General features: G+C 46.2%; 1 long non-coding RNA gene across 1 annotated transcript; it reads left to right on the top strand.

The window, feature by feature from the left end:
- Window positions 1–1038: 1038 nt before the first annotated feature.
- On the top strand, window positions 1039–7792 carry LOC135264822 (uncharacterized). Its single transcript, XR_010332807.1, has 3 exons — window positions 1039–1860; window positions 6478–6614; window positions 7181–7792. It is a non-coding gene; the product is annotated as an uncharacterized LOC135264822 (long non-coding RNA).
- The last annotated feature ends 2433 nt before the right edge of the window (window positions 7793–10225 follow it).

Here is a 10225-nt window from a genome sequence, read left to right on the forward strand (position 1 = left end):
GGCGGGGGGAGGAACTAATAGGACATGGATTTTGTGCGAAAGCAGGTTCTGAGTGTTTGTGTTGCAGGTAAGTGTTATTGACTGCGAGGCAAGCGGTGTATTGACCTGCGGTCTGGGCTCATTAACAGGAGCGACGCCTCGGAGGCAGACTATCGGCCGCGAGGAGAGAGAGAGAGAGAGAGAGGCTCTCTCTTTCAAGTCCCGTCCTCTCATCCGTTTCTCTAATAAGCCCAGGAGGCACTACAGAGCTGTCCGAGGCGTGGGGGAGGGGGGGGGGGGGCGGTTGCCGCATCGGCCGTATTGACCGGCGTCACCGAGCCATCGGTCTGCCTCTCCACCGCCTGGTCCCCCCAGACGGACCAATTCATCCTTATAATGTCGCGACTCGCGATCTCGTTTGCCGCGAGTCACACCAATCCCATCCCCGGCATCCGAGCGTAATGACAGCTCTGATCAAACCGTCGCGGGCGCATTAAAGGTGTTATTGAAAATCGATGCCCTTTGCCGTCTGGCAGACTTGCAAGCGACGGGGTTTTAAGGAGCTCCTGGAAAAGACTGCCTGCCAGAAAATGCCCGGTGTACTGGGAGGACTTAAATTACGATCCGTTTCAATTTGGGGGAGCTGAAATTGAGCCACGCACTGCTCAGACAGGCACATCTGTTAACGCGCGTGCCTCACTTCGCCACAGTGCGCTTTTATTTGTAATCACTCAGTCTCTGGCGCCGCCCGAAACATCAGAACCTCTTTAAAGCGGAGCACCTGGCTTTATCCACGTGGAAAACACATGCCCTTGTGTCACTTAATCTCGCCATTTTCAGGGCTGACGGCTCCCGACGAAGTTCTCTCACAAAGCAATACGTTTTAGATATCTGCGTTTCTTAGTGTAGTTCGGTAGACCCGTGCAGATCGCAATTTGGTGATTTAAGGGCACGTCAATGGCTCGGCTTATGGATGTTGTTGAAGGCAGTTGCTTATGAACACTTGTCTGTTTTCAGCAATCATAGGCTAACAATTGTTTTATGTATTTATTTATTTATTAACGCGCGTGCCTCACTTCGCCACAGTGCGCTTTTATTTGTAATCACTCAGTCTCTGGCGCCGCCCGAAACCTCAGACCTCTTTAAAGCGGAACACTCTGGGCTTTTAATTGCCACGGTGGCGAAATACACATGCCCGTTGTGTCACCTTAATCCCGCCATTTTCAGGGCTGACACGGCTCCCGAACCGAAGTTCTCTCACAAAGCAATACGTTTTAAGGTATCTGCGTTTTTCTTAGTGTAGCTTCGGGTAGACCCGTGACAGAATCGCAATTTGGTGATTTAAGGGCACGTCAATGGCTCGGCTTATGGATGTTGTTGAAGGCAGTTGTTTATGAACACTTGTCTGTTTTCAGCATCATAGGCTAACAATTGTTTCATATATTTATTTATTTATTATTTGGCCATTTATTTCCAAATGACATCCTCCTGATCACCACTAAATTCATGTGCAAGACATATAATATTGTATTCTATTTCGTTTAGACACTAACGTTGCAAGCCAACCAATTTATTAGCTAACTTGCCATAGCCGTGTCTCGCAATGAGGGCTTGAACTGCTATGATCTATTTTACCTTCCACAAACCATGTAAGATGCTTAACCAATATAGCTTACAGATGTTTGCTATTGGTGCAGTTTAGCTAAGTTTAGCTGCATACAGGGCTCACAGCAGCCAAAGAAATTAGCTTGGTTTTGTTTTTCTTACAGTCGTCGACCTCCTTTGGTGCTTTTCAGGCGGCCATTTTGAAACGAAGACCTCTATAGACGGCGGCAGGCCTTACGATTCCTGAAGAATGGATTTCACGATCTTTTCCTCCCGGTATGTATGCTTTTTAAGTTTAACAACGAATCTGGTGCAAGAGGTAATAACTTATTTGTGTGCTTTGCTGCTCTGTGGTCTTTTCAGGATGTCTCCTAAGAACATTAAACCCCAAGTAGAGGGCTAAGGCATCGTTTCCTCAAGCGTATTATTATTTTTTATCATATGTAAACCATCTGAAAGCGGGGAAGGGAAGGACAAGTTTTGTCATTTCACAGATATTGAGACAGAGCAAGTAGGCAATAGAAAATTAAGATAACATCTACATATCTGGATGCTGGATCTATCAGCAGTGTTAAAACCCACTTAAAATGACATCATTCGATTTATTCCACTTTTGTCTCTGTACTTATTCATAGGTCTTCAGTGAAGGGAAAACAAGTAGGCTGTTCATAACACAGTGTGCATTATGCATAAATCAATGAAATATATACATAGAGTAATGTGCATTCTGGGAATCCATGTGAGGCTGTATTTTTTTATAGTTTAGCGCTGCAGTTTATGCTAATTTGCTCTCATTCATTTTGAACTTACGCATGAGCAGCTTAATTTCCCAAGACACCAACAACATAATCTCAGCCAATTCATTTTTTGGCTTTCTGATAGAGGGTTAAAGTGCTGCTTGGTCTTTCATTGAAAGCTGTGTAATCTCTGTAGTCATTTTTTCAGTTAGCATCCCTCGCCTGCATCCACACTTAGACTATAGCCAGGGCACCATTTTGCATACGTTTTTGCATACGGCTATTGTATTTTACTCATAAAAACATTTGCATGCTCTCTCTCTCTCACACACACACACACACACACACATACACATACGCACTTTTTGTTTTAATCACATTAACCGGTAGTTTCACCTCTTAGGTTAAAAAAAAAAAAAAAAAAAGGATCATTAACACCGAACCAAAACAACACTGCAGCTGGAAACAAATGCGCAGGGTTTCAGCTGGAGTTCGGCTCTGCAGACCCGTCCAGAGGGCTCAATGCACATTCTCTCCGGAACAAAGAACAGCGCAGTTGGTTATAGTCGGAAGCGGCGCCCGAGGGGCTCCATTTAACACAAAGGCGGCTAATAAGACTGCCAAACTAATAAGGCAAGTAGCAAATGAATAGTTCCTTCCAAGGCCCCCTTGTTTTTTTTGTTTTTTTTCCTCCTCCTTCTTTTTCCTCTCTCTCTCTCTCTTTCTCTCGCTTTTCTGATGCAATGTGTATGAAACGTTTTTAAGCAGCTATTTTGCCGTTCCCCAGGCCTTCCCCCGGCAAGGGCTAATGCATTAGTTCCCATTTGGAATGTGTTTTGAAATGGAGATTGGTAATGAGACTGGAAGCCCGATGATCACATTTGAATTGCTCTGGGCACCCCTGGGCAGTGCGATTTGGGAGGGTTCCGCTGCGAATCAGAACCCGTTTCACCGGGGGTGGGAGTGGGAGGTGGGGGGTGGGGGGGGGGGGAGCCGTGCGTGCATCTGTGTTGAGCTCGCTCCATTTGAACCCGGGAGGGGGTGAGCAGAAGGAGGCGGAGGGAGGGAGGGAGGGAGGGAGGGAGGTGCCGTGCCAACTCTTCAGAGCAAGAAGTCGACAGATTGCCCTCCGAAAACTGGTTTTTGAAGACAGACGTCGCTGGAGGACACCCAGACGGAACGTGATCTTGCTTTCTCCATGTTCCCTTAATTTTTTTGGCACTGTGTCAGACGCTGTGTTTTTTTTATAGATTTTTTTTTATTACTTAATAAATAATAAATTAATTCTAGGAAATCATTTCTGCACTTTGGGCACTTCGGTAAACACAAAATTGCACGCTCAGGTTGTTGGTTTTTTTTTTTATTACTCGGTAAATAATAAATCAAAATCACGCAATATGTTTGTAGGGACCGTGTAAAATTACTTCGGGTCTGATGACAGGATCAGCGGGTCGACAACGCTGGGAGGAAGAGGAGCGTCTGATTTATGGCTCTTCTAAAAGCGAAGGTCTCAGCAGTCGGGGGGTGGGGGTGGTGGGGGGGGGGGAATCTGCTTACACAGTTACACGTCCTAAAAAGGAGGGCTGCTTTCATCGTTTGATTCTCTAATCTTTTTATAGAGTCTGGAGTCAGCGGCACAGGAGCTGAGGTTATCCAGGCCGGCCCCCGGCGAAAGGGCCCCGGGGCCAGAGAGGGAGGCAGATAGCGGGAATGCCTGATCGCGGCGACAAAGTGCTGTCTAATGTCTTTACACCTCCGACCCGACGGCAAAAAATGCCGGCAATCTCGCGCCGCCACCACCACCGGGAGAGGCCGCGCGGCGGGCTGGCGGGCGGGCCGGTCGGCTCGAGGGAGAGATCGTCATTCGAGCGAAAACACCGGCGCTACGGAGGGAGGGAGGGAGGGAGGGAGGGAGAGAGAGAAGAACCACCGGGGGAGCCAAAATAATCTCCCCTCTTTCATTCATTTTCTTTTCCCCCGGTTTAGAGGGAGACCGCACGCTCGGCGCTCACACTGGCAGCTTTATGTACACAAGCCGGTAAGAAAAAAAACATACATATAAATATATATCAATGAATAGCGTTTATGCAGCTGGGTGTGTCCGGCCTGGCAGGGTCTTGCCAAACTGGGGCCCAGAACTGGCGTGGTGCCCTTGGTTGCCCTGTGCTTTGTGTGGCCAAGGAGAGAGGGGGGGAGTTGGGGGGGTGTGTTTTGGGAGGTTGAAGGCTGCCCTTGAGGGGTGGTGGGAGGGGAGGGAAGCAGAGAGCAAAGCAGCTCGTACCCATACATGGGCAGTCCATCTTGCTACATCCAGCCGGGCACAATTAGCTGTGGAGACGTTTACATTTATCAAATGTGTCTCAGTATATGAAGTGAAGGGGGGGGGGGTATTCACCAGCTGGTGACAACACAGCTTGTTTGAGGGGGCCAGGAGTGAGGTTTATTTAAACACGCAACTTGTCATGACTGTATCCCTCCCAAGCTCTGCCAAGCACCATGCCTGCCTCATTGGTGGAATCACTTCAGAGATGTTTGGCAGGGATTGACATGGAAGGCTTTTTTTTCCACGAGGGTTAGGATGAGAGTGATGGCTTGCCCCTTCCAGAAGGCTATATATATATATATGCATAAACACGTCATGTCATTTGACTTCCACAGATATGTGGCATCTAATTTTGGCATATCAACAGTGGATGTTGGATATTTTTAATGCACTGACACAGGTCCATGAATTATGTTCAGAATTATGAAAGAATTTTGTAATAGAGGCTTTTTTGGGAGAGAAAAAAAGATAAGATCTCTGCAGAGCTGCTGAATAAATTGACATTTTTTCAGATTGTCTGGACTGATGATTGTCAAAAGGACACATTTGACAGGAAATAATGTCTGTCTGCAGAATTACGCTATTTGGATGAGTCAACAGGTACATCTGGTTCTTTTTATATTCTTTGAAGTTGACAAAAAAAAAAAAAAAAACTATGCCTGTGTTTCTCCAGAACAGGAAACCAAACTGCCTCTGATTCTTCTGTCATTTCAGACAGGAATCCAGAGACTGTATATGAAGTGATCACATTCACATGCTCTACAGCACTATATGGACATGTGTGCACTATTTACATACTGCTGACCTTTAAAAAAAGACATACCCATAAACTACAGACATCGCCTCTGTTGACAGCCCCTTATGTGCTCCTGAACAAAAATATTTTTTTTAAATTATCCCCATAAAACTTTGTTCACACCCATTCTTGTTTGCCAATCTGCTTTGTGATTAACCAAATTCCATTCAGCATAATACTCATTTATTTATTTACTTATTTTTTTAAAAGCGCTTTTGTTTTCAATTCGGGCGATGACAGAGCGTCTTTTATTAGCATTTTTCACAGCGCGGCTGTTCTGCATTCGCGGAGGCGCGAGCCAGAATCAGTCAGAAAACCGTTGAAGCGGAGTGCCACGACCGTAGCCGCGCGTGCGCTCCCCGAACAGTTTGGCCGCTCCCGTTGACAGTTTGAGAAGGGAAACAGCAGGACGGGGACGCGGCGGGAGGGAAGTCGTCAGGTGTCACGTCTGTCATGTCGCAGTCCTTCCAGGCCTGGGTCAAAACGCATTTCTGAAACGGGACACTTTAACTCTCGCGACGCCGGTGAGATTTCAAAAATTCTCCCGTGGATCCCTTTTAAAGCACTTTACTGACCAAAATGTAGGCTATAACAAAGAGGAGTGGTGTTCAGATCTGTATCAAAGATTGAGTTTTTACTGTTGTCTGTAATCTGCAAGGTTAAAAAATTTCAAATAATTATTTTACCCTGGTTTGCCTCCTTTTTATGCTAAACCTAAAACTATGACTACTGCTACTACTACTACTACTACTATTATTATTATTATTATTATTACTATTATTATCCCCATGAGTGTGAAAATGTGAAGAGCACATACCTTGAATTGCCTTGAAATATCCAGTTGTATAATAGTATGTTGAAAAAATGGAATCTGAGTAAGTTGTTGTGGATAAGTGTCTGTCTAAATTTAACATAATGAAATCAGTGGAATTAATTCCATTACAAATGTCTCAGTCACACAGAAGACTTGTGCACCGCAAAAGTATAAATTAGTCTGATTAATTCATCTATATTTACAAAATGAGTTTTGCTTTCAGGTTTTGGTTGAGCTATTTTAGCATGTCTCCTGGGTTAGCACTGCTGCTGAACTGTTCAGGCGGATCTGTGAGCTTGTTAAGAAGAAGGTAGCTGAGCTACTGTGGTCCCCGGGCACAGGCGGTCATCGTACGAGCAGGTATGTGATTATAACAGTCCAGAATTAGATTGTTCCAGTCGCTAGCAGAATCCGATGCTTACTGAGTGAAAAAAAAGGTGTGCGATTGCATTTTTTTTTTTAGAACGAGCTGTAAGATTTAGATTTTCTTCCTTAGAAACCAACCCTACCACACACAGTGAAATGAGAGTTGCAGATGGTTTCTGTGTTAAAGGCCATTTTGAGTTATGTGATTTTTCCATGGTCTGTGAATCAAAATGGCCTGAAATTCTCTTCACTGTGCATTGGAATACATTTACCTGAACAATTTTCACTGATTGGCTATTAACACATATGTTGCATTTGATACTGAAATGTTTTCATGCATGTAAAATTCAAGCCAAGGGTTAACCATGACATTTAAGAGGGTGTTGTATGATGTTAATGGCTACTTCCATTTTGTGACACCCTTGTAAATGGAAAATTCAGAGTTTTTAAAAAAAAAATATTTTCTTTATGTCGCTTTTGGAAATGACAGTTTGTACTTGTAGGCTGAGGCTTATTTCTTAGTTTGTTTGTATGCTAGATGTTCGTGCTTTTATTTTCAGGCCCGGAAAAATATGCTCGTCAGCCAGAAGATGAGTGGGGAGCCCTGGGATTTGAAATACACTCAGACGCCCTCGAATATTACCGCCAGAAGACGACTGGGTGTACGGATTTAGTCACAACGTGAGCTTAAAGGATGAGCTCACTTCGCACATTTACCGTTTCTCCAGAGTGCGCTGTGCCGCGACTAGACTTTTCATGCTAATTCTTCTCCAACAAGATCGACGTTGGTGTCAACAATTCCACCTACTTGTTTGCCCATTCAATCACAGCCTGGTCTTAGGACATGTCTTTCATTTTAGGATCAGCCTCTCATGCCCTGATTACACATTTCTGCCCCATCCATGTTTCACAATTATAATCGTTCATTAGGGCCATCTTGTGTGTATTCCAATCCATGTTTTGGACCGGAGTGATGAGCGACATCGTCTCGAATCGGATTTGGCTCACGCCAGTGCCTACTGTGGCCGCCAGCCCTGCCCTGGGCGGCGCACAATTGCCTTTCCGTTACCCAAGAGATTTATGGGAAGGATTCAGTCAGTGGGGATGGCACTGTTCCTTGCTCTAGTGACCCCCGTTGGCTTTCCGAACACCCGTGGCTTGCTCTCGGGGGTAACCGTATGATTGGGTCTCCTCCGCCCCCGCTCTGTGTGTGCACGGCTAGTGGGTGCGGTGTGAAAAGAAGCAGCCGGCTGGCACTGTGTGTTTTGGAGAACTCTCCTTAGCAGGCTGCAGGGGGGTGATATTTGAGCACGCTTGTACTTAGTTTGGAAATTGTACATTCCAAATTTGGATTGCAGATGGCAAATTTTAAAAAAAGAAAAAGAAAACACTTGACTCCTCAGCAAACCACTCCTAAAGGTAATTGCAAAGCTAAAGGCAGACCACATTATTATATTATTAAATCATATTATACCATATTATAAAAGTTAGTTTTGAAAGTAAGTCCATGGACATTGATAAATGTATCATTCGTGACTGAGAACAATAATGCTAAAGTGACATGGATAGGTGACTAAGCACTCATGCTTGTAGTCATTATTCAGATTGGGCACAATTGTTTGTCTTTAAACCCACAGAAAAATATCAACCTTGGCAGAAATGGAGAAATAACTCTGAAAGGAACCTTTGCTTCCTGCATATGAAGGCTTCCTTCCTTCCATCAGCATGCAGGAGACTAAATCAACACGCTGTCGTTCGCCATCTGGGGTGATGACAGCCAACCGTTTTTTTTTTTTTGGTTTTTGTTTTGTTTTTTTTTAATCTTGGAAAGACGCTACAGCCAAACAGTCCATAAACGATAGGTCACAATCTGGCAGACGGTGAGTCACGGCGGCTCGGGGAGATCGAGACGTCATCGCAGCCTCGTCTCCGGCCGGCCGTCCGTTTCTGCGCCGCCGCCAGTTCCGCGCCGCGAGAACGGTCGGGTCGGGGCAGCTCGCGCGTCAGCGGTCCGGGCCGCGAGGAGGCGGCGACGCTGCCCACGTTAGGCGGGTCGGACGAGCGCGTGAGGCCTCGCTGTTCTCCCGCGATTCGCTGGCAGGACCGAGAGGATCGATAGCAGGGACGCAGAAGCCCCGTAGGCCTAGGTTTCATTTCAGCTCCGGGAGAGACGCACTGCTGCACCATCTAGTCTCTGTCTGAGGGAGACATTTATTTAATACGAAAATATTAGGGCTGACATGTCCTTCTGTCTTCAAGCGTTTGGCAGAAGGTGTGCTCTGCAACAGGGCCAAGTTTTCTTGAAAGATTATAAAGGTTTTCTGTGCAGTGGTCTGATGGAGGAATAAGCTACCATACACTAATTCCTGTGTACTCCAAACCAGTAGTGTGAAGGTCTAGACAGGGATATCTAAGCTGGTACAGAACTCCACTTGTGGTGGCTAAGGGGAACGTTGCTAGAGTGTCACCACTTCAATGAAGTCTTGGTGAACCTCACTTGCTTTCTCCCCTTGATGGTTAGTCCATAAGGACTATGGTAAGCTTTTATCAATGCCTATGGGAAACATCAATCTTCAGCTTTGGAACTTTGATGGGAACCAGCTTTTATGGCCAGATGAGACCAAAATCTCTCATGTAACATAATCTTTCTCGAGGGTGCCCACAATATCGGAGGGTACCGCATATAAAAGTACATGCATAATGGATACGACGGAGAACCATTCCCTGACTTTTTTTTGCGCATAAATGTAATAGATCTTTTTTCTGAAATCCGAACGCGCTGCAGCGTAGCTGCGGTGCTTTCTGCCGGACTCCTGGCGTTTTTTGGGAACATTACGCATGCATGCCGCTCCAAAGTGGTAGCAGATGCTTGGAGACGACCGGCTATAACAGAAAACGCTGTGCGCTCCGCCCCCCCCTTAGCCAAGGCTAACAGCGCCTGGCTTCCGTAGACGGCAGATCTGGCAGCGCGCTTCAAAAGGCGCTTATCTGCCATCTCCCGCGCCCGAGTTCCAAGCGCGCGATAACAATCCCTATCTTATCTCTCTCTCTGTTCGTTAATGTCACGGCTTAAGGCCCCTTCCCCGCCCGCCCGCTCCTTCCCGTGCAGCGGGGCTCGACGGCGGAGCGGATTGTTTGCAGATTAGTCAGCGCCGGCCTTTGTAGGCTTGGGAGCGTTCTCGAGAAAAAGAAAGAAAAAAAGAAAAGGAAAAAAAAATAATAATAATAAACACGGCCCAAAAAAAAATAAAAAATGCCTGCCCTGTCATGCACACAAGCGTCCGGGGTGGACACACAAGAGGGCCACGCGGCCAGTCCTCCTGTTCGCCGGTGTCGAGTGACTGGAGCACGACAGCGTGCTCGACACGGTCTGCAGGATTCGCACAAAGGGAGGAACCGTGGCCATGATGACTCAAAGAAACCCCAACACTGCAAACCCGAGCAGGGGAGGAGAGAGAGGCCTTCGGTTCGCTGGGTTCACTGGAGAGAGCTGGAGAGAGACCTTCAGCCTGACGTTCAGTCAAAGCAAGTCTATGTATGCGCTGCATTAAAAAAAAAAAAAATTCCAGGAGTTTTGTTACAAGAAACAACTGCTACGTTCTACT

The sequence above is a fragment of the Anguilla rostrata genome, chromosome 10, assembly GCF_018555375.3.
Source record: "Anguilla rostrata isolate EN2019 chromosome 10, ASM1855537v3, whole genome shotgun sequence".
Lineage (NCBI taxonomy): Eukaryota > Metazoa > Chordata > Actinopteri > Anguilliformes > Anguillidae > Anguilla > Anguilla rostrata.